Source organism: Tasmannia lanceolata, unplaced genomic scaffold (assembly GCF_043159265.1).
Source record: "Tasmannia lanceolata isolate RefF3 unplaced genomic scaffold, GAP_Taslan_0.1 ptg000003l, whole genome shotgun sequence".
Taxonomy (NCBI): domain Eukaryota; kingdom Viridiplantae; phylum Streptophyta; class Magnoliopsida; order Canellales; family Winteraceae; genus Tasmannia; species Tasmannia lanceolata.
In genome coordinates this window covers 62,666,124-62,691,554 of record NW_027518680.1, presented here as the reverse complement: position 1 = coordinate 62,691,554, position 25,431 = coordinate 62,666,124, and the positions used below count along the sequence as shown (strand labels likewise).

The 25,431-nt window shown below is 36.7% G+C and overlaps 1 pseudogene; it reads right to left on the bottom strand.

Moving 5' to 3' along the window:
- Positions 1 to 432: 432 nt before the first annotated feature.
- On the bottom strand, positions 433 to 25,431 carry LOC143870034 (putative LRR receptor-like serine/threonine-protein kinase At3g47570; annotated as a pseudogene).

Sequence of the window (25,431 nt, the reverse complement as noted above, 5' to 3'; positions counted from 1 at the left end):
AATGGTACGTCAATTGGTTGTGAGCCGCTTCAAAACAATCAGAATTTTATTGGACAATGTGCTTTTTAAAAAACAATATATTCACTGCTTCAGGTGTTCAGCTAAAAAAGAGTTTATTAAGGCAACCCATTGAATTTTATTGGACAATATGTTTTTTAAAAAATAATATATTTCCAATTTCTTATTTCCACTGCAAAGAAATCTGATTTTTTTCACTATCAGATGCTGAATTAGAAATGTGAGAAATTCAAATTACAATGCAAAAAAGGCTGCAAATGTGAGAAATCCAAATCAAAATCTTCTTGGCATCTAAACGGGCCCTAATAGGATTTAATTTTTTCAAGGAGAATTGAAGATTTATTACATAATCTTTATATTGGTTTGAAATTGGTCTGAGAATCACCAGTTTACATTATTACGAGTTTTTCCTACTCATGAAGCATCCTTGTCTGTCGTCAAAGCTTCTGATTTCTGCAATATCATTGATGAAATAAGCCCATCGAGAAAACTGCACTTAAAACGCCTTTGGGAGAAGCTTCCGCTTGACGCTAGCATTCCTCTTTGATCTTTTCCTGATAAGTGAAATAAAGCTTACTATGATAACAAATAAAACAAACATAAGGCAGTGTTATTAAAGCCTACATCTAAAATATGTGCATTCAAAAATAAGAGAGAGTAAAATGTAAGCTAAGTTTAGGTGATGAAATATTTTAAGAACAAAAATAGGTCCTCCTGTAAAAGAAATAAACAGAGTAATTAGTCATAAAAAAGACAAGTTTATGCAACGACGACGTTATTGAATATTTTATTATTTCTCACATCTCTTTGGCTCTGAACGACTACGTTATTGAATATTTTATTATTTCTCACGTCTCTTTTGGCTGAGAACGTCGTCAGAATATCAAGTACGCTGTCGAATTTTCTGAGTTCAAACATGTGTTTCAAATGTATCGAGTACGCCGTCGGAATATCAAGTACGCTATCGGATGTTCTGGGTTCAAACATGTGTTCCAAACGGATTGAGTTAGTCGACGGAATATCGAGAACGACACCGGAATATCAAGTACACTGTCGGATTTTTAGGTTCAAATATGTGTTTCAAACATATCGAGTATGCCACCGGATTCTGGAGTACGCCGCCGGAATCTTAAGTACATAAAAATACTTTCACTTGTCAAGGATCTAACAGTCTCTACTTATTGTAGACCAACGATTAAAACGAACTCAATGTTTGTTTGGGTTCAAACATATGTTCAAACGAACGAAAACGATGATAGCTAAGATTAAATGCATTAAATCTAACTTTAAGATAATGATTGACGTTGCTGTCATCATGTCAGAAGGGTACCGGGGTCTTTTTCCCACCCATTTTTTGAAGAATCACCTTTGCTAAAAAGATTTTGGGTGTGTACGGCAACACTTGTCATCCTCCCCTATAGAATCGGGTAGAAATGGATCTATGATAATCGACGTAAGTGACACCTAGTCGTGCCTCTAATTCTCATCATTTTTTGAAAAAAAATGGCTTGAATGTCATCCTGTATACATGTTAAACGTAGAGTTTGGAGAAATGGGCTTGGCGAGTCTAGTTTGCAGATTGCAAAACTACCTTTTTTGGATTTTATTGCGTTGCATTCGAGCACATACAACATGGGCAGAAGCCATTTAAATTATGGTTGCGAACACGCCCTTTACTTATTGAAAATTGTTTCGAGTAAGTTAATTCATAAATGCTACTACAAAATCCTCCTAAAAACCACAATCAAAATCCTCCTACAAAAAAAGAATTAATAATCCTTGTTTGAAGATATCCCCTAAAATTTGGTCATCATAAAAACCAAAACAAAACTCAGGATCCCTAATTAAAATCCATCCATTTAAAGGAAAAAAATGGAAAACAAACAGAAGCAAGAAAACTCATATTTGGTTCGTTTACCGGAGGGAGAATAGCCTGGTTCGGAATCCATATATAGTTCTTACCAGTCTCCTTCATTAATGAATGAAAAATAAAAATAAAAAATATTTATGTTCAAAGAGAAAACGATACCCAGAGTAGGACATAGAAGAGAAGCAAAAACAAAAGCATGTGACGAGACTTCGAGAGGAGAGGCGATGAGAAGGAGGCGGTTGAGAGCAGTGGAGTTTTCAGGAAGGAAATCCAGCGAATGCCAAACGGGCAGATAATAGGGTTTCGTTTGGAGTCTTTGGACGGACATTTAAGGGTCATTGGCATTAGAATTGACAAAAATAGCCATCAGAAATTGGATACACAACGAACTTTTCCTAAAATACAATAGGATATAGAAAGAATTTAAGTAAAAGTTGGGAACGAAAGTGATAACCTTTGGATGTTCTCCAGGGGCAAAGTAAGTGACCGGGATGACAAATATACCCCTGCAAAATTGAGCAGGACGGAGACAAATGTACGGTATGGCCTGTACCATAGGATGATCCAAACCGTCCATTAGATGGGCCACTGCCTACATAGGTTGTGCCCCAAAAATAATTTTCATACGTTGATCCGAACCCTCCGATCTATAGAGGGTTATAAGTTGATCCAAACCGCCTATGTGATGGAACCATGGTTTTAAATTTCGGTCTGAAATTTCGATTAAATGCCATTATTTATTAAAAAAAGTATTACAAAATTTCGGCCGAAATTTCGGAATTCGGAATTTCAGTCTGGTTCAAAATTTCAAAAATTCGGTCCGGAATTTCGAACCAAATTACCAAATTTTGGACCGAAATTTCGGTTTTCGGTGGGGTCCAAAACGATTACCGAAACCAAAATTTTAAACCATGGATGAAACACAACATCAATCGGTTGTGCCCGTAAAATCATTTCCATAGGTTGATCGTAGCCCTCCAATCGATATAGGCTAATCCTAGCCCTCCAATCGATAGAGGTTTCCATAATTGTTGTTCCTCTTCAGGTGCCTGGAATCCGTCAATATTTTGCAAGTGTCCTTCATGAGTAATAAAAATTAGTTCTTTCGTCATTGTCATATGACTTTACTTCTTCTTGGTAGTTTTTGCCGTAATTGTCATAGACAAGTACCATGTGTCGGTACTTTTTGTATGTAGATTACGTTTTTACCCTCAAATAATTTCTCATATAGATAGATGTTAGATATCAACAAAAGGGTTAATGGTAAAAGAAAAAAGGTATTTATTGCCCAACATGAATGCCGAGAATACCCCTAAAGAAAATCATGAATGTGTGCTTGGCTGTGGGACATGAACGGAAGTAATGAAAAAGTGAGGATGACTTTAACCCTTATTCACGCTTTATATATAGTATAAGGATTAATCTCAAAACGATTCTATTTATTCTCCTTTGAAACCGGTGATAAATTAGAATAGGCAAAAAAATCAGATATATTTGTATTTAGAGGAAGTCTAAAGACTCTAAACTGAAATGGAAAAGTCGGCGTAAAATTTGTTTTCCGCCCATTTTACGTGAAACGGATAATGGAAGACTAAACAATGCGAAAATAAACAAACCCACAGTTTGTCGCGCTCCCGGGGTGAACGTGGCACATTTAAGACCTTATCTTACATTTACTTTTCTGATAAAACAAACTAATGGTTGATATCCACACTCCCTTTTCTGATAATGACACTCAGAAGATTCCCGCTATCATGTGACCCAACACCCTTTTTGTCTCTTCACCATTCCTTCCCTAACAAACCCCTCTTTTGGACTCTTTCACCCCTGTTTTTCCTCTTCTAATGGGTTTCTCATTGTAACCTGTAAGCACATGATTTTTTTAAGAATGCAACACCCAGACTGCCCTTACTTTTTCCCCTATTTACAACCCATGCCCTCCCTCATTTTAATATCCAAATAGTAAAAAAACCCTTTGAATTTACCAAATCATGCCCTTAGCCCTGCAAAAAAGAAATTTCTCCCGTTCCCTCATGCGTTTTCACCATAAATAGAAAGCCAGCCCCAAATCTTTCCCATTTGTTCACCCGTGATGCAAAAAACAAAAAATATTTCCCTAGATTCATATTTTTTTGCAAAAAAATCCAATTTTCCCTCTTTAAAATCTTCCCAAACAACCCAAATTTTCCCTCTTTAAAACCTTCCATTACCATGCCAATATCCCTCAATCAATTCATTTGACAACGATTTCATTCCAAAAGTATCCCCCAAATCTGATTTCTTACAACCCTTTGATTTTATTGTCTGGTAATTGCTGGAATAAGCTCCTCTTTCTTTCTTTCTATTGTCTGGTAATTGCTGGCTGATCATGCATTCTTCTTGTTGAAATTTATTCAACTTATTGATTCCTTTCTTGCGGTTTAAGCTATTCATTTTGATCCCATTGCAGTATTTCTAAAACTACCATCATTTCAGCCTCTTCCACTTTTAAACATCTAAACTAACTTCTTCATTTGCTAACATTCAACCTTGAATTTTAATTTATCAGCCCATTACAAACCTGCTATTAACTCATTTCATTTGCCCATTCAACCTTGAATTTACCACAATATTTCAGTCTACACAGTTTACAGACTTTTATTTTGATCTGTCTCACACTAATTATTCAAAGATATCAAGTCATTTCAACCAGTCCGTTGTTCAGAACCAACGCATTATAATGACTCCCAACCGCTCACATAAGAGGGCCCTTGCATCTATCATTCCTCATAAAAAGAAAGTCTCTGTTTCTTTATTTCGACATAAAATGTGCGTAAAGTAGATTTCCATTTTAAAGATGGTTATAATATCTGTTTGGGCGCTGATATTCCCCCGCCCCCGACGGCTTCCTAACGTTAAACGTTAGGATCATCCTAACGTCTCTCTCTCCACACACACACACACACACACACACACAACAGAACAGTTGGTAGGCCCAACAGAAACCGTTGGTGGATTGGTGGGCCCATCTTTGAACAATGTAAGCCCTGCCCATACCACACCATAGGATAATCCAAACCGTTCGTTTGATGGGCCATAAAGGTAAATAGGTTGCATCCCAAAATATCATTTCCATAAGTTTAATCCAAAACTGACTATTGGGCTAAACTTAAACGCAATTTACAGTCAATAGCAACACATATAGGAATCTACGAGCAGAATGTGGACCGTTGATCAGAACTATCCTAGCCATCTGTCTTAGACTTCAACCGGTCGAATGTGGGCTGCTGATGGGAATGATGGTAGTGGTTAATCTTTTTCATTTTCTACAATTCATTTAAAGCCCATCAAATGGATGGCTACGATTATCCCATCGGTGCATTTTTTTTGTAGCATCGTCTATCCGCAATATGCTCATACATCAATGCTCGGAATCCCCATATCTCTCGTTAGAAATTTTACTCTAAGCGGGGTCGTTTACTGTAAGAACCGGTAAAATATATATATATATATATAAATATAAAAATGGCCTCATAGGTGGGTAATCATCGGCCATTACTCATTTTCCCCAAGTTAATCGGGCATGAGGACATCTGGCATAATGGGGCGTACACGATTCGAACCCAAGTCTAAGCTAAGATTGAACGGCTTCCTACCACTAAGCCACCACCCCAGATGTCAACAAAAACGGAATAAATATATATATATGTTAAAATTTCCAATAGTCACTATTCACAATTACTATTCACAATAGTCACTATGCAAGATTACTATGCAGAAATACTATGCAAGTTCACTATTGAGATACACTATTTAAAAGTATTATTCACAGTAGGACCCACCGAGTACTATTTACAAACGGGTCCCACCATCAGTAGGTCCCACATCAGCGGGCCCCACACCCGCAGGTCCCACATCAGCGGGCCCCACACAAGTAGGTCCCACACAAGCGGGTCCCACATCAGCGGGTCCTACCAACAGTAGGTCCCACAACAAGTAAGTCCCACACAATAATTCAAGTTACTATTCAAGCAAATAAACTAATAATATAATAATTCAAGTTACTATTCATGCAAATAAAATAATAAATAAAATGATAATATAATAATTCAGGTTAAGGCTATAAATAGAGGCTCGCAGACGAGGAGAAGGAAAAAAAAAGAGAAAGAGAGAGGAAGAGAAGAAGAAGAAAAAGAAAAAAAGAAATCTGAGAGAGGAGAAGGAAAAGGAAATCTGAGAGAGAAGAAGGAAAAGGAAATCAGATAGAAGAAGGAAAAGGAAATCTGAGAGAGGAGAAGGAAAAGGAAATCTGAGAGAGGAGAAGGTAAGTCTGTCAATAGTTATTTATTTACACAGTGAAATATCGGTGATATGGTTGGTTCTACCACCTATGGATAAAGCGTGCATATGAGGCGATAACTCGCTATCGATTATGCAAACTTTATCATCATATTTGAACGGTGAAATGCTCGCATAGTAACCGTAAAGTAAACTGTAAAGAAAGAAAGGCGAAGGTCAATAGTTATTTATTTACACAGTGAAATATCGGTGATATGGTTGGTTCTACCACCTATGGATAAAGCTTGCATATGAGGCGATAACTCGCTATCGATTATGCAAACTTTATCATCATATTTGAACGGTGAAATGCTCGCATAGTAACCGTAAAGTAAACTGTAAGGAAAGAAAGGCGAAAAAAGGCGAACTGCTGAGCATAGTAGCCAAAGAATGGTGGCCCACATGAATAGTAACATGCGGGGCCCACATGAAGTAATATGCGGGCCCACATGAAGGAGTAACATGCGGGGCCCACATGAATAGTAACATACGGGGCCCACATGAATAGTAACATGCGGGGCCCACACGAATAGTAACATGCGAGGCCCACATGCATAGTAATATGCGGGGCCCACATAAATAGTGCATACTGGACAGAAAGGACATGAATTTGATAAAACTTAGAATTATTTACAGGTTAATCATTCCTATTCTTGTTGGGACTTTTCGGTTACTATCTTCACTCAGAAATTAAAAAGGCAGGTGACAGCTAGACCTTGTCTTGTAATGGTATTCAATATAATTGTCTATGCAATGTAAGCAGGTGACAGCTAGACCTTGTCTTGTAATGGTATTCAATATAGTTGTCTATGCAATGTAGCTCTGCTTATAAATTGCCTGATAAATACCTGCTTAGTGAATTTATACTCGCTTGCCTGGAATCAAATGAATTGAAATGAATGCAGGAAGAAAGGCAAAGGTAAGTAATTGCATACATGTTGCATACATGGGGAAAGTGAAGGGGAACTTAAGGGTGTGGTGGAATCATCCTGGGACCTAAGGTCCAAAGGCCAACGCGAGAAGCGTGTACTGCCTTTCGTTGGCAAACCAACCAAAAAGGGAAAGTATCCCCGAGGGATAGTATCCCCGGCTCGGCAAATGCGAGACCGTAATCCAAGTCCATAACGTCACTACCTTCAGACAGGGGTAGTGGGTAGCCGTGCGGCAAGGACACCGGCAGAAAAAAATAAAAGAAAATGAAAAAGTCAGAAAAGAACTGACAGAAAAATAAATGGGGGAAAAGCCGGATGTACCTGGGGAATGTGCTGTCTCATAATTGTTGCATGCATAGCATACATTGAAATTATTGTCATTGCCATGGGCATTGTAATCTTTATTATATTGCTTCTAGACATTATTGAAAATGTGGATTATATTGTATGCACTGTTTATATTGTCTCTTTTACTCTGCTCGGTCTCTGGATGACCCTGCTTTGACGTTGATTCCTCCACCACAGGGGTTGAGGCATTAGATGGCGGAGCATTTGCAAATGAAGGAACCATGGGATAAGGGACTGTGTGATCAGAGAGTTTGTTCCTGAGTTTTTACATTTTGACGCCTTGCGTCATTTACCATGTCTATCAATACTTTGTTATGATTTTTTGCTTTCTTTTGCTCGTAGCGACTCGTCGGAAATCGGGTCGTTACATTTACTTGACTTAGGCTGCCGTGTAGACGAGGGATGCTTCTGGAATGAATGTTGTCTGCTTGGAATTCCACTACCGAACCGAAGTTAGAAATTTTACTCTAAGTGGGGCCGTTTACTTGACTTAGGCTGCCGTGTAGACGGGGGATGCTTCTGGAATGAATGTTGACTGCTTGGAATTCCACTTAGAAATTTTACTCTAAGTGGGGACGTTTACTTGACTTAGGCTGCCGTGTAGACGAGGGATGCTTCTGGAATGAATGTTGACTGCTTGGAATTCCACTACCGAAAACTACAATAGAGAGAGTATCATTATCAAAACATAGAACGCACCCCTAAAAGCTAGTTATTAATGGGAGGGTGCTCATTCCCTTATAACTCATCCCCATCCACTTCACTTATCCGATGTGGGACTATGTGCTTCTTCATGGAACCCCAATAATCTCCCCTTTCACGAGGAAGCAACGTGGACCATCATGCCCCTCCATGCGGATTGATGACGTGGAAACTACGAGATCTTCTCCGAGGGAATTCCATCATCCACGGAGGCACACCGGGGTTACCGAGATCTTTTTGGGAGTTACCACGCCCAAGCTCTGATACCATTTGAAGGGAACTTAACCGGGTAGAACTCACTCCTAAGAGCTAGCCATTAGAGTGCCCATTCTCTTGTAAATATGATCTGGACCATTTATCATATGTGTAGATAGTGTAAAATGACTTGTAATCATAAAAACAAAGAGAAGTAAAATGACTTATGCCGGACCATAGTTAGTGGTGTTAAAGGATCCGAACATTAATGGGTTGAATTTAGGCAAAATAGTTAGACTGGAACCGTGTCCATTGGATCTACTTCCTAAGGTCCGAAATCATTTTGGATCCTGACGACTACGTAGTAACAAAATCCGATAGAGATCATATACACCATCGTACGAAAATATACTTCGCATTTTTGTTCATATTTATAGCAAGGGGCATTTTTGTAATGTTATAAAGCCATACTCAAAACCAAGGTTTTAATTTCATCCGAAATCCTAAATTTCGGTCAAGACTGAAACCGAAATTGGCGAAACATACCAAATTTCAGAAATTTTGGCTTAGGAAATTTCATAAATTTCAGTGAAATTTGAAAAAAAAAAATATAACTTTTTATTTATTCCTTTCCAAAATTTCAGCCGAAATTACCGAAATTTTGGCCCAAAAAATCGACATTTTGTGTCTTTACCGAATTTTGGCCGAAATTTACAGATTTCGGCTGAAATTTCAGTTTCGGCTGGGTCCGAAATTTAAAACCTTGCTCAAAACCAGAACATTTTCTTTCTCTTCATTTCCTTCACTTCATTCTTTTCGGAGTTTTTATAGGTTGTGCCCTGTGGGCGTATGAATTCTAGTATCATATAGGCCCATGTCATAGGATGATCTAAACTGTTCATTTGTTAGGCTACAGTGCAAATAGGTTGTACACCGCTAAAATGCACACCATCTGTTCGAGAGAATGCTCGAACGAACGAAACACTGTCTCTATTTGATGATGCCCAAAATCTGACTGCACGCCCTAGCCTCGCAGAACCTGTAATCCTGCTCTCACAGAGAAAGCATCAGTGGGCCCGGAATTGTGGCTCCGGACGGCCACTTCGACACTCAAGTCAGAGATGGGCAATCACAGACAATGGACGGGGAATGAGAGGAGGTCAAATTACGTTACCAAACCAAAGGAGGAGAGGAAGAATGGAATGATGCCCTGTTTGAGTGTGTAGACCACTTTTTATAGGGGAGGAGATCTATGATCTTGGAGATATCAATTAGGCCTAATTATTCAAAGATATCACAGTCAACTTTGGTTACAGACTCTATTTCATTTTGTTATTGAAATTAATCATCCTGACCATATTGTTATATATTATCTATCTCACGATATTTTCCCTTTTACCGAAACATATTGCAGTTCACGCTAGTTACATGCCCCTGTTTGATCTCTACTACGCAAAGCCTCTTAAGACAGCCAACAACCCTCTTGTATCGAGTCATTTCAACTAGTCGCTCGTTTTTCAGAACCAACGCATTATAACGACTGCCAACCGCTCACATAGGTCATGGAATTCCAAATTGCTGTTGCTTCTCGGACCTAACACACGATATCTACCTCGACACTTTCGAGATATTTCGACCAATTACAAGGCCAAACTCGCAGTAAAAGGTTAGTACCTTGAACCTTGGAACCTTTCCACACTAGTAGTACCCAAATCCTATTCCTAAGCCACTCAATATAAATACTAAACTTGATTAATTCCTCATTATCTAGAGTAAGATTAACTCAACTGTTGGATCCAATTCAAGCCCCAAAATCCTCCCTCTAACTAGATTTAAATCTAAATTTTAAATTCACCTTGCGTTACTCATTTCAAATTTAAACTTTCAAACTTTTAAATTTTTTAAGTTTTCACTCATGTGTTTAATTAACATAAAATTACTTTATCGAATAGTAGCACTGTTTTTTATGTCTTAGTTTATATTTCTTTGTATTTTTTTTGTCTTGGTTAGTCTTTTTCGGTGGCCTTTTGGGGCTATTAAGGTCGCTCCACATGGCCCGCTGTGGAGAGACTTTCACCAGATGTCAACATTATGACCACCGTGACTCTTTCTATTCTATAGTTTCGTTTGTATTTAATAAAAAGAGAGGAATGACAAGGGCCCTCTTTATGCAAGGGCTAAAGAAGGGCCCTGAATAGCAATGGTTAAAATCGCGGATGTGACAAGGATCGTGGCCAAGAAAAATCCTTTTTGACTAGGAGCGTTCGCGGCCAAGTATATATGCGGTTGATGTGGTCATAACTTGGGAGGGTCAAAGGAGTTTTTATTGATTATTTAGGGCAAAACGCGGAATGCGGATGTGGTACAATGTGGAACGCGGCCAAGAAAAATCCTTGTCAACTCGGGCGAGTTCCTTATCCTGTCAACGAGTTTTTAAACACTATTGAATAGATCCACGTCATTTTTAAAGTCGGTTGAGAAACTCAATTCGGTTGCACTTAATGACGTAGATCTATTCAAGGGCCCTTCTTTAGCCCTTGCATAAAGAGGGCCCTTGAATCTATCATTCCTCATAAAAAGAAAGTCTATGTTTCTTTCTTTCGACATAAAATGGGCGTAAAATAGATTTCCATTTTAAAGATGGTTATAATATCTGTTTTAACCCATTTTATGTCAAAAGAATGGTGTTAAAATTTGTTTTATGCTCATTTTACATCGAAAGAATACCTGTTTTACGCCCATTTTCTACTATATGTGACCCTTTGGGTTTAAGAAAAAACACAATTTAGCCTCCATTTTTTTCACGTAAAATGTGTGTAAAACAAATTTTATGGCCATTTTAAAAAGGGAAATAATATCAGCACAACCATGCTTTTATATTTGCACTAATCTTTCCTGTCTTTTGTTATTTAAAGAGCCGTTAAAGGTTATTACAGTTCCCAAGAAGCTCTGACAAGCCAATTAAAGAAAGAAAAGTGAAGCTGGGTTTGTGCATTTATTAAAACATGATTGTGCTAATATCATTTTGTTTAAAAAACAAGGGCAGTGATAAATCGACTACCTATGTGTCTTTCTCTCTCCTCTGGGTTGGAGAGAGAAAGAGGAGAGAGATAGACACATGGGGGGGTCGATTTAAGATATATTGGAGTCGATTTATCACTGGGCCCAATGGGTTTGGACTCTACTGATCTACAGTGCCGTTGGATGAAGGGGCAGCATCTTCGGCTTAATCTGTGACAGGTGCAAGGTCGAGCAATGCTGAAGAGAAGCTGATGGTGTTGAGGTTCTGTTGCAGTAGGTAGAAATGAGAGATTTTAGGTAAAAATAGAATAAACAAAGAGGAAATTGAAATGGTTTTTCAGCGGTTGTGTTGGTGGCCCAGCGGACAGCTAGATTGGCCGTCCGTCGGAGGACGGATTTCCTAAGGTTGTCGTCAGGTTCGGTCGACCCGCTCTGATACCATGTGAAACTACCATTTACTCCAAAAGCAAGGCGTTATTTATCTTTTATACTTTAACACTCCCCCGCAGATGTGGCCCACTTGCAAACACGTGGCACATGTGTCCCACTTTGGGCCGACCTTCGCATGTGGATTTTTGCTATCCGAGAGGCTTAAACTCGAGACCTTTGGCTCTGATACCATGTAAAATTCTGAGATTTTCTATTAATCTGATGTATTTACAAATAACAACGGCTAGTGCTTAAATAAGCACTTGAAGATAAACATGTGAGATAAAGATAAGAAGATCATCCTAATCTAAACCAACTTCCCTAACCTACCAACAAATGATAAACGACTGGATCTTAACATGATCCGATTGGCAAATCTTAACACCAAAAACAATCATAAAATTTGTTTTACAATTTTACCTCGAAAGAAATGGAGGCTTAGATCATGTTTGGCAGCAATGAACAAAAAGTGGATCAAGATCTAGGCAAGATAATAGTGGAGGGAGATTCTCCGAAGGTCATAAAGTGGTTGAAGGGAAAGGCATCACATCCTTCGAGGTTTGCAAGATGGATTGATGACATTTTGGATATAGTGGAGGGGATCCAACTCATTTCATCATGTGAGAATATAGGCAAATAGCGAGGCCGATAGACTACTTTTACATGGGGTGATAATCTGCCAACAGATTTCATTTGGGCATTGTTTTCACCAATAAATAGCAACCAAAATAAACTCAATGAAAAATACTTGCCAAAACTTGCAAATGAAAGAGCAAGTGTATATATTTCAAGCCCGACAGGGGTATTTACAGATTAAGAAATCAGTGAATACTATAAAATGACTTCCATCTCAGGTGACATACCGACATGATAACACAGATCTAATTTGAAATGTTCATTTTGTGAGAACCTTTGAAATCGTACGTGTACTTGTGATGCTCAAAGTATTGCATGAATCTTATTTCCAATGATTGATGTCAATGAACCATTTAACTTCAATTAATACCTTTGTAATTACTTAGATAAGATGAACCCTCGTGTAAAGCTGGCATCCTATTTTGCCTACCTCGATAGATGCCTATTCCTTGATATAAGTCTCTAATCACATACAATTCCTTGACAACATCACCCATCTGCATTCGATCTCTTGGTGATTCTGCACAACAAGAGACACCGATTCTGAACATTGAGACCACACAGTCATGCATTCTATTTTTCATAATGGTATGATTTTCATTGTTATTCTTGTTGACAACTTGGACTTCTTCTGAGATCAATTGTGGGTCTGTAATCTCGATCACTCGATCTGGCAGCACCATCTTAGCGAACTGGTCGAGAGTTAGGCCATCTGTAAACAAGTTATTGGTAGGAGCTTTTCCTGTGAACATCTCCAACAATAAGATTCCATAACTATACACGTCTCCATGAGTAGTTCTCCTTCCACCCATACCATATTCTTTCCATTTAAAAATGAATACAAAACTCAAAGCTTTGATCTTGTTAGAAAGAAACTATGAGATGTTGCCAAATAAAACTTCATCATGTAATCAAGCTAGTGAAAATTTTAAATTCTTATAAGATAATAATAAAGAATAAAAAATATTGATAAAGTCATTTACCTGGAGCAACATATCCAATAGATCCCTTTACTGTCAGCGAGCTACTTTGATTGTTAGAGTGATTAGAAGTGTCTCCAAAAATAAACCTTGCTAACCCAAAATCCCCTACATGGGCATTCATGTCATCATCAAGAAGAACATTGCTCGGTTTTAAATCACCATGAACAAGTGGTGTTGGTCCATGGTGATGAAGATAATCCAATGCGGAGGCCACATCAATGGCTACATTTAGCCTTTAAATAAGGGTCAAGTTCATCATTGGATGTTGCCCATCTCCCCTTTGATGCAACCACTTCTCTAAACTCCCATTACTCCATTAGGCATGTACTCAAAAACCAAAGCTTTAAAATAATTGCCTTGGTAATCAATACTTGAGCAAGAAGTTATGATCTTAATGAGATTCCGATGCCGAATGTTTCTTAAGGATTCACATTCAGCGTTGAAGCTCTTAGTAGCCCCGTGTTGTTGAAGGTTGAGTACCTTCACTGCAACAACCGTTTCATTGTGGTCTAAAAATCCTTTATAAACAGAACCATAACTTCCAGCACCAATCAAATTTTCCATTGAGAACCCATTAGTTGCTCTTTGGAGCTCCGCATAAGAAAGCTTTAAACATAGATCCTCCAAAGGCATCGAAACGAAAGGATTCTGTAGACACCCCATTTTGACCGAGCCCTAATTGGCTTTGTGTGATTATAAAACCCATCAAATTAATGATTTAGTGTCATAATTTTCTTCCTGAAGTAGGTTAAGGTCCCAATTAGATCCCTTTAAATTTCGTCGGAATCCGTTAATGTTTGTACAGTGAAATGAGCGTAGTAGGTAGTGTAAATTTAATATAGTGAAGCAGAAGGGGTATGCATTATCCTGACCAGGAGGTGGCCTGGTAGAAATAAAGTGTGAATGATTTACAGAAAAAAAGTGTCTCAGAGTAATTTATAGAGGCACAAAATTAGCTCTTAATGTTTAATTTAAACTTTTCCTCTGGGGCCACCCATCATTTAGCAAAGGTAAGTTAAAATATGTATATGGGGGTTGTCTCATAATATAATGGGGTAGAAAAATTAACCAAATCACCTATAAATAGAGAAGAGGCTTGTTAGAGAAGCTAAGATTCCTTCTCATATTCGTTGGATTGAAAACCCTAGCAGAGAGAGAGTTTGAGAAAATCTTGTTTATCCCTCTTTCTTCTTCACCGAAACCCTAACTCGTGTACTTTCTTCTCCGGATGAGAATTCCGGTAGAATCATGATCTTCGGTCACTTGACTTGAACTCCGGCCAGCCATTATCTTGTTACTCCTCTCAATTAATCTCTTCCATCTCTGTTTCTCTTCTTAGACATTGTAGAACCCTAAATCAGTTGATTTTCCACCATGAGGCCTTAGATTCACGTGTTAAAACTCTAGCTCTACCTTGCGTAAACCCTAACTTGAGCTAAAATTAGAGATCTACTCTGTTTTTGTAGAGTAAACCTTAGGGTTTTACTTTAGAATCATAGATCTATAACCTTAACTCTTGATCCTAGCTTTTTACTTAAACTCCGGCCAAAACTCCGGCCAAAAGCTCCGGCTAGCATTTTCCTTTATCTTCATACTTGATTTTCACCTTTTGTCTTGTTAAAAACCTGTGTTTTCTTGTACTTAAACCTTAATCCGAGTGCTCAAATCCTAGATCCATCTTTTAAACCTAACATTCACTCATATACTTTTAAATTCATTTTCTTTACCACAAAATTTCATTTTCTGTGTCTTCTTGAAACTCAGATCTTGTCATCTGTTGTCATTAAGAGGAAAATAGGTTTAATTCTCATTTTCATAGCATTTTTTATTACTCTGCCATTTTTGGAAGAAATTAAGCTTTAGAAACTTTCACAAGCTCAAGCAATTTCTTGATCATTGGAGAGAAAGAGTTCGGATCTGCGTAATATTTTCAACAAAGAGAGGAATTAAGAAAATAGTGCAGAGGCGAAAAATTTTCAGGTATTCCTCATCTCCTTCTTAAACCTGTAAGCTATATGTTCATATTCAAGGTGTTTTGTTTCAAATATTACTCGAATATGATGTATTTAGCTTAGGATAAAATTTTGACATGATCGTTTTAAAATTTCATTTATTCTTTACAAATACATGCAAATTTGTCAAAAATTTTGGATGATTCTTAAGTCTGTTCACTTGTTAGACCTAAGATATGTGAATTTATCTAGATTTCTTCTCTCTTTATTTGAGGCAAATGATAGTTTTAAATCTTATTATTCTTTCTGTGAGATGAATAATGTAACTGATTTAGAAGCCATAGTTTTGTAAAATTTTTTAAGGAGCTTCATTAAAATTTCCTTCATGATATCATGTCCACTGATGTAATATTGTGAGATGTCCTAATGTCTGCTATTTTTATTTAGGATCTTGGAATATGCTTTGTATCCAAAATAAGTGATAATGATAGTATATTAAATAGTAAAAATTTACTCGAATTCATGATATCAGTTCATAATAAGATATGTTCATTACTAGATAAGTAGTTAAGCTACAATAGACAAAATTACAGTAAGGGTCTGGTATTTATAAAAAAAATGATGAATGAATTTTACTAGGTCAAAATGTGTTAAATATTTTAGTATCTAAATGGCATGTCTACTGTTTGGTGTGAAATAATAGCAATTCAAGAGTGTATTGGGATTGTACGATTTCAGTAGTTTTTACCCCTTCATCAGAATCTTAAGGGAATTGTCGCTGTATTTTCAAATAGTAGGATGTATGTAAAAAAAAAGAGAGCAAAGTAGTGGTGTTAGTTGTTTGTACTCCTATATTGGTCACAATACATAATCTTTATGGTGATGTCCCATGGCTGTATATGCAATGAATTTAAAGCGTAAATTAATTTTATTTTAGGCATTTCAATTTATTATGGCTGTCATTTTTCATTTGTTTTTAGAGATAATTCATTTACTTCAATTGAGTTAAATCCGGTTCTTTTGGTGGTAGGTACATGCATACCTAACTTTTTGGTTTCACTATGTACTTTATTTTAGAAAGATAACCTCCTAGGAACATGAAATTTGAAAGAAAAGAAGTATGTACATTGAATTTGGTAAGATTTTTATCGTTCAAATCATGTACACACACTCAAAACTAGTCATCTACATATATGTTTGGGTTGTTACAAGTCATTGATAAGATTAGTCATAGCATTTTTTTTTTTTATCTTATTGGATAATACCACAGATTTAATTGTTGGCGTTATAATTAGAAAATAGCTATAAAAAAAAAGAAGAGGGATTCTTATAAGCTTTAAGTTTCGTTTATGGGAATGCATGTCTTTAACAATGGAGCACTGGACATTGTTATTTTATTATACATTGAGGACATTGGATGAATTGAGAGGGTGAAATAACAAGATGATTTTGAACAGGAGATTATTATCATTTGTCATTAGAGCTTATATAGGAGCATATCCAAATATGTTTGATTAAAATAAATCATTTTAAAGGTTTGATTTAAAGATATTGTTGTTGGATCAATGCATGTTGGGAAATTTCGATCTTGTTTACTTTAATACCCTGAACAGGTGAATTTATATTCCCCTTTGTATATCAAATAAATGATTGTTCAAGTATGCTTCATTTTGTTTAATTGGACTGGTAGATTGTACATGCTGTAATAGTACATATGGATGCCTTCATATATCTTGTTATTCCCATATAGATGCATGTAAGTCTGTTGACATAAGCTTTGGAATTCATGAGAAGTTGCTTCAATAGAGAAATTATCTTCTTATTGCTCTATGATTTGGGGGTTCCATAGTTGCAAAAGTTTGCAAGGACTATAATGTTCATGTCAATATGTCTTTTTTTTTATTTTTTTATGTTCTAGTATTATTTCAGTCGTGCTAAAATATAGTAATGTTTAAGTCGGCATATTTCTTATCTTGGTTTGGTTAAAATATATTCATGGAAATTCTGAGTATAAACTTGTCTAATTCCTGGACATTTAACTCTAGGAAATGTGCTAGAAATTCTAAATTTTGATTTAGTTTATAACTGGTCATTTGATGATGGTTGTGTATGCAACTGGTAAAATTAGGCCATCATCTAATTAGTATTTTAAGTCATTAAAGAAAACATAACTAACTGTTGATCTGATAATGTTTTGATTTGAGATTCTCCCTTTTGGAAATAATATTCACCTTTAGATCAGTTGGATGATTTCCTCTTTGTAGCTCTTTGATTTCCACATTTCATTATCAACCACATTTCTCATGGTCATTAATTCCCATGGTCAGAATTTCAGATTTTCAATTCCTTATTCAATTCTATCATTGGTAGTTCCTCCACTATAAATCCCCTGATCTGTTCTTGAGTTAAATAGAGGGAGGCTCAGCCCTCATCTTTCATTAGAATGATTATGGAGGGAGGGAGAAAAGAGAAAAGAAAAAAAAAAGTTTGATTCTATCTTGTCTTACATTAGGTGGTGTTGAATAATATTGTATTGGCCGTGTCTTGGTAATTGTATACCTTACTTGCTTTTCTCTTCAATGGGCTTGTAAACCTGTCACTGCCCCTGTTGGTTCTCAATTCAGCTTGTAAGGAACTTTGACAAGGAATACTCATAATACTTCGAACCTCAAGAGGCAGGTCAGATTAGTGTGATTAAGAGTAATGTCATACCTCTAAATGGTCAGTAAGGAATTGAAGTCCATGATGCCATGCTTTAATGACAGTACAGTTGTGTTGTCTATCTCTTCGTTATTCATCTTTTAATCATAAGTTTCGGTTCAATTTTAAAAGAGAAAATCTGTAGTTTCCAATTTTTACAAAAGACCAGATGGAAAGTGTTGAGCTAGAAGTTAGTTTTTCTCTTTGCATGTTGTTTATAATTATGGGATCATTTGGGTTTTAAAATATTAAAAACCTGGAATCAATTGCCATACAACCTGGAATCAGTTGCATATAACCTGGAATCAGTGAGTACACAACCTGGAATGAGTTAAAAACGGTCAACACACAGGTCCTTTTACCCAAACTTTAAGGCATTCCTTAAGGTTATTTATGAATGAATGTTGTCCATATCAAATCACTCTTTTATTATTCTACGCAGATGTTCAAATCTTCTTCTTTTTTTATTTTGTTTGCTACACATAAGCCCTGTTTTCTGCAGCCTTTTGCTTCAGCCCCTGTTTTCTACAGCCTTTGTTTCACCCCCTGTTTAGAACTTGGGAATTTTGCCTCATTTGATTTATTTTGTGAATGGTTAAATCTATCCTTTTCTTTGATTATCCTATTAAATGGTTAGATAGGGCTGCTATCAATAGGGTTGAGGGTATTAGATTAATAGTGGCTCTGTTTGGAAATCAAATGATAGTATACAATTCTTAGCTGATCATGTGCTCTGATCCTTCATTTTATTTCATCATTTTCTATCCTTGGCCGGTTTTTGATATGATTCTGTAAGTGATCTCCTTTATTAAGCCTTGTCATATTAGGACAGTTGCTTTGCCATATCATGATCTTTCCACTTTGTCTGTGTGAATTGCCATATGTCTCTATTTGTTGAATGATTATGAGTTCATACTTATTCAAGATGTTATTTTTTCATGCCTGTCTTCGTTGTCATTTGCTATGTATATTCTTGTACTTTAGGTAGAATATCTTGATATGAGAATATATTCCTATGTAGAAGAATAAAGAGCACAGTGTGTTAGTAATTATGTTATGTAGTTAAAATCATTTCCTTTAGAATGGAAATAGGCTTGTAATTACACTATTCTGATTGATTCTTTCATTTTTGTTAAGTTAGTTTGTACAAATTATATAGGTTTTAAGTTCATCATTTTTACTCAATATAATGTTCCATTATATGGGGTAAGGTCAGTCTTAATTCATTTAAAATTCAAGGGATAGTGATGTGTCAAGATAACTTCATTCTCAGATCAGGTTGCATAGTTCCTTTGATTATTTTTCCATATGTAATGTTACACCTAATAGTTCAAACCAGACTCCTGCAAAGTAAATATTTCATTCTTTGGGTCATAGTTTCAAGATTTTTGGTAAGAATATGATAAATTCTAGGAGTTATAAAAGGTATTTATATGTGAATAACTGAAGGGTAAATGTGCGTTTGTATTTTTTATGAGTTAGTACATCTTGCAGAGGTTGGAATAATTCCAGACTTTTAATCACTAGAAGAAGAGGTACTTAGCTGTGAATATTAGCACCTGAAGGGATCAATATTATCCTCGTAACTTTCGACTTGATCCCTGAGAGTATTTTCTAGGGCCTTTAATTCATGACGGTCAGTATGTTTACAGGGCTTTCATATGTTTCATATAATTCTTTCTAATGTGAATTTCTTTTATAGTTACATCTGTCATATATGTATCCTTCAAGAAATATTATATTTTCTTTCGTTAGCTTGATTTATAATTTAGATTTTCATATAATTAGAAACAATAGTCAGTGATCATTATCCCTGATTTTGTGTGAATCATATTTTGTTCCAAATGGTGTTGATTGTCAAATAAATTGTGTGGGTATATCATAAGTTTTGACAGGTAATCAAAATCTCTTGATTAGTATGGAGCATCTTTATATGCAATAATTGGAATAGGATACTCGTAGATTGTCATGTTAATTCATGATTTTGATCTCTATGGTTTAGGTAGGATTATTAGTGGAATTGACGATAAGATTTTTCTATTGGCTTGTTTGATGTTTATAACCATTTGATTATATATACTTTATAGTAGATTCCTTGTTGTATTTTCCTATTTCATTGCTAGGGCAATGAAGGAGTCATCCTAAGCCCATCTTTAGGGAACTTGCTTAGTCCTAGTAGCACCCCCCTCTGTTGTTTAGTAGGCTTACCCAACCTTTTAGATGTTTTAATCATTTTTTAGAATCCTTCTCATTGCAAGGGCAGTGAAGGAGTCATCCCAAGTCCATCATTATGGGACTAGCTTAGTCCATATAGTATTCTTTTCTATTTTCTTTTCTTTTAGAAGATTCTCTAACCTTTTAGAAAACCTTCTATCATAGTATAGGATTTTCTCAATTTCATTATCTTGCTTGCCTTTTTCTTTTGGAGAAAGGTTTTGTCACATTTGTTTTAGGGATGTCACTTCCTTTAGACATGTTTTATCGTGTTGACATTTTACCTGTTTGTGATCATGCTAGTTTACTTATTTGTGACCACGCTGGTATACCTGTTTGTGAGCACGCTAGTTTACTTGTTTGTGAATCACACTTGTTTATTTGTTTAACATCTTTATCTCGGAATATATTCTGAACTGCGTTGGCTTGATCCTCTCCCACGAGGTACGTAGTGCAGCTTGGGATCTTTATCCCAAGTTCAGCCAAACTTTGTAAATCTTTAAAAAACTTATTTACCAAAAAGATCTTCCTCTAGAGTTAGGAGTATGTCCAAGGTAGAGTGTTTTGGTGGTTGTGTGTTTGTTTTAGAGTTAGGAGTTTGTCCTAGAGTTATAGGAACGCCTCCGTCTGGTCAGTTGGCGATTCACACCCCCGACTGATGACTAGGTCTTGGATACGTTAGTGATCCCATTGTTTTCCTTAAGACATACAGCCTAGTTACACATAGGTTGTTGGAACCACCTGCATTAGCTTAGGGCTAACCTGCATTAGTTAGGTCATATAGGGTGTCCTAAAATTAATCAAATGGAATTTAAATAATCGCACAAAAAAACTTTAATAACTAGTCCGGTCTTTTAGGTCGAGTCTAGGATAAAGGTCTAGACGTCTTAGGCATTTTAGTTTAGAATAAGTGCGAAGAACTACGTTCCTTTAATTCTTGTGGAGGCGAGGATACGTAGGCTGCTTGGATGAATATCAAACCATCCAAGAGTCGAGGACAATTTTAGAGCCTTAGGATTTGTTGTTAATGTTTCTTTTTAGAGTTTTATGTTTGTGGTTATCATTTTCTTGTGTGTTTTCTTTCAGATTGAGATTATTTTCTTATTTGATCATTTACATGCTTAGCTGTAGACCTTTACTGCTTACCAGTCTATTATTTCCTGCTTATATGCTTAGCTATATTTCTTTTACTGCTTTATCGCTTTTACTGCTTATTATGTCTCATTTACTTATTTTGTTGTCCTGCTTATTCTACTTATCATATTCATTATATCTTATTCAGACCTTATACCTTTAGCTGTAGTATGCATGTGTTTGTTCACCAGAACTTAGACACACATTAGGTATGTCACTCATAATCTAGCTGTGCTTAGGTGACACATTTCTTTCATTTATTTTGTGTGTACTTATTATTTCTATTATCAGGAAATGCATGTTTAGGTAGACGATTCCTGAGGATTGTTCCCATTTCACATGATTTTACCCAATATTCTTTGGAGTTGATAAAAATGGCATAAGAGACCAAGTGCTTGCACTCGGACGATTTGGGGGTGCTCTTCGGACCTTCTCCATTCGTAATCAGGCATGAACCCATTCATTTTTGGTTATCCATGGTATACATAGCATATTTATTTAAGGATCCATGGCCGTATACCATGGATGACGACTCTGAGTTTGTTTAGGTACGTTTCGAATCCGGACTCGTTCCCGAATCAAGAGGTATCTCTTTTATATCGTCACTCGTGCTATGCTATGAGGGTGGCACCACTTCGAGAGTTCCTTAGTAGAAGTCTCCTTCACACGTAGATGATCCTAGAGGCCGCCGGGGGCTCGTCCCCCACCTCTCTCCCGGATCGGGGTCCACAGATTCTTTCTCAACTTTCTTTTCCAATAGAAGGGTGCAAAGAAACAAGATAGCATAATAAGGAATAAAATCACACTGACTGTTGAAATTATTACTCGTAGAGAATAAGATTTTCCACGTTTGTTATAAACGTGGACAGGGCATGCTGGCAACTGTAGTTCTAGGATACCCCCACAAAGCTTGTTGTTTCCACAAACTGAAATGGTACTTGCATTTCTAAAAATCCCTTCCTTTGGTACTTCACCCTCTAGATCATTAAAAGACAGATTTAGATACTCGAGGAAGTGAAACTTTTCCTAGTATTCTGGAATCTTTTCCATACAAGTTATTGTGTGAAAGATCAAGCTCTCGGATACCTTTTAAATTGGCCAATGATGAAGGAATGGTTCCTTGAAAGATGTTATGATCCATGTATAAGTATTCCAAGCTAATACAGTTGCCTAATGTGTTAGGAATTTCACCTGCAAAATTGTTATGAGAAAATCCTAATGCCCCAACCTGTTTTAAGTTTCCTACTTCTGAAGCTAGGGAACCTGTGAAAGAATTATACGATAAGGAAAGGGCTATTGTTAGTGAGGAAAGCTTCAAAATCTGAGAGGGTATGGTACCACAGAGGCTATTTTGACGAAGGAATACTTCTTCTAAATATCCACAATTTTCAATACTTGATGGAATGCTTCCTTGTAATTTATTTTTTTCTAAATCGAGTACTAACAAATGAGTTATGTTGCCAAGGGAAGACGGAATTTGACCGAAAAGTTCATTTGTATGAAGGTCAATAATTGCAGCTTGTTAAGCTTTCCAATTCCGAAAGGAATAGTACCTATGACAAAATTTGTCTCCATGCCCAGTACCATTGAACCTACGAGATTTGCAATACCTGAAGGGATGCTCCCAAATATCTGGTTTCTTCCTAAAGTCAGTCGTGTAAATTGAGTTGAGAGATTAGCTATTGAGTCGGGCAGTGCACCACTAAAGTAATTGGTGTCCAGATATAATTTTTGTGGACCAGAGCAATTGGTTAAAGAAGTGATAAAAATCATGTCGTTGGATTTGCCTTTGCTTCCCAAATTCATAGGTAGGAATCCCACTAAAGCTATTATAAGAAAAATCAAGGTGAAAAAATCGTGATGCATTACATAAAGAGACTGGAATGGATCCTGTGAATAGATTCACATCCATGAGAAGCCATTGTAAATTAGGGAGAGAGCGGCCCAGGTCGGGTGGAATGCTTCCATTCAACTTATTATTTGCCAGAGACAGGCCAAAAATAGACGAGAGATTGTAAATTGGTTGAGGAATCGTACCAGACAAATTATTTGAACTGAGTTGAAGGAATTCTAAGCTGGCTAATCTTCCTACCTCATACGGGATGCTTCCGCTTCGAAACTATTAGATCCTAGATCTAAATGGATGAGAGATGAAAGGTTCCCAAGCGAAGGTGGGATGTTTCCTGTGAGATTGTTATGAAAAAGGTCCAAGTAAGCGAGCTGAAAGAGCGAGTGGAACTTGTTGGGAACCCCACCAACAAAATTATTGTAACTAAAATTCATGGACTTGAGTTTTGGGCAATGGGCGGTAAGATTGGCTGGTATTTCTCCTTCATATGCATTGAGGCTCACATTGAGAGAACGCAAACGGAATAGGCGACTCATGTCTGGGGGGAGTTGGCTGTAGAATCCATTGTTTCCAAATTGGATTTCACGGAGGAAGGAAAGATTTGCTATGTGAGGGGACATGGGTCCGACCAAGCTTTGATCGCCAAGGTTCAAGGCAATGACCCTTTGAGGATGGCGATGACTGCATGTGACTCCCAGCCATTGGCAGAAATGGAGAGAATTGTTCCATGAGTTCAAAGCCCCATTAGGGTCATGGGTTATTTCATGTTTGAAGGCGAGCAAAGCTAGTCAATCGGTTTCGTTTCCTAGAGTGAGAGATTCTACTGATGGGAAGAGGAGAAAGAGGAGGGTGACATGAAAGAAAAATGATAGACGCAATAACCTACAACTCATGTTAGTTGGAAGCTCCATGGAAAATGAAGAGAAACTTTAAAACCCTAAATAAACAAGCCTGGGTTGAAGATGCAGAATCACCTTCAAAGCCTTCTATTTTTAGGAGTGAGAGAGAGAGAGAGAGAGAGAGAGAGAGGAGATCTGACTGGTCGATAGAGATATCTGACGAGTGGATAGAAATATATGACTAGATGGGCAATCATATTGGAGAGAGAGAGAGAGAGAGAGAGAGAGAGAGAGAGAGAGAGAGAGAGAGAGAGAGAGAGTTGGGCCCACCATCCATCTAGGGAATATGATATATCTAAACCCCCCGGGGTGGCGAAAAGGATGCATGAGTTTTGCCCATTACTGTCTGGATCTTTCCAACCTCTATTTGGATTTTAAGAATTGACTAGTAAAAATGCACGTGCGTTGAAGTATTATATATTTTAGAACATTAAACTGTAAAAGTCATATTTCATTAAATGATAAATATGTCAGTTTCAGTCATTAAAGTTGTTTAAAAATGCATGTATCACTTATTGATTGGATATCAAATATATACATGTTCAATGGCATGGCCAAACCGAATTGAGAATTACATATAGATAGGATTTTGGAATCTTATATACAGTACAGAACATTCATTCAAAAATTAAAATAAATAAATAGGACGTTTTGAAATACTTGACTGTTAAGATTTATTCCTCTATAAATGAAGAAACAAAATAGAAGATGTGCTTGGGTTTGTATGTTTTTTTGACAAACCGTGCAAGTAAATATTTCTGCGACGAGGTTCGTGAACCATATTCAGATTCAGGTTTGATAGAGCAGATCAATTATTGAATCATCTACATGTCCAGTATATGCTGCACAAAAAAATATTTCAGTTAAATTCCATTTTGTAGTTAATCGGTTCTAAGGCACTCCAGACCTTCAATGTGAAGCAGATTAAATGATCCAAGAGAGATTAAAAGATGCTTGTAGCCTCCATGATTGCTAGCTTACTTGAGCTTCTTAGTGTCAACATATCATATGAGCAACTCGGGCCAGTGACCCATTAGCTCATCATGTGTCGGGTTAAGGATTGTACTTTTACAAGCTTGGATGATAAAATTAATTTAAAATCAGTTTTTTTTTTTTTTTAATATTTGTCAATCATGAATTTGAACTGATGCTACAGATTTGACTGTACAGGTTAGACGGAGCAGAATATTTAGAGCATAGAAAACTAAATGCATACCTTCTGATGGTGCCAT